This window comes from Penaeus monodon, chromosome 21 (assembly GCF_015228065.2).
Source record: "Penaeus monodon isolate SGIC_2016 chromosome 21, NSTDA_Pmon_1, whole genome shotgun sequence".
In the NCBI taxonomy this organism is placed as follows: Eukaryota; Metazoa; Arthropoda; class Malacostraca; order Decapoda; family Penaeidae; genus Penaeus; species Penaeus monodon.
In genome coordinates, this window is record NC_051406.1 from 358,474 (window position 1) to 358,699 (window position 226).

The following is a 226-nucleotide window of genomic DNA, read 5'->3' on the forward strand; positions in this document are numbered from 1 at the left end:
ATCCGAAACACATCCGGAGTACTACCATCTACAAAATAACATCCTCACGCAACGCAGGCCCCGCAGAGCGTCGTCCGCGGAGTAGCGTGCGGAGGCCAGTTACATTCACGGTAAAGAGGTTAAGTAAGTTCCGTCCCCCATCCGTCTCCATAACTGACACGCGTGCGATGGACACCGCCCACGCCCGCCGCCGCTCCGTCACGGTAAAATATGAAATCGGTCGTCT